The sequence below is a fragment of the Aplysia californica genome, unplaced genomic scaffold, assembly GCF_000002075.1.
Source record: "Aplysia californica isolate F4 #8 unplaced genomic scaffold, AplCal3.0 scaffold00066, whole genome shotgun sequence".
NCBI lineage: Eukaryota > Metazoa > Mollusca > Gastropoda > Aplysiida > Aplysiidae > Aplysia > Aplysia californica.
The window spans coordinates 1,295,365-1,295,579 of NW_004797336.1; positions in this window are offsets into that span (position 1 = coordinate 1,295,365).

Below are 215 nucleotides of genomic sequence, written 5' to 3' on the forward strand. Positions count from 1 at the left end.
TAGCCTGACCGTATGCAGTTACAAGCGCCGTAATTTTTTATCAAAGGGAAACAAGTTGAGCAGTTCTCTGCCAAATTGATGGAAATTGTGTCAATTGGGGTTTATATTAATTACAATCTTTGGAGATTTTTTTGGGAAGGTTTTCTTTATTCTTGAACTCTAACATGCTCGTTACTTTTGATCTCACCATGCACTTACTACAGTGTCTAGAAACA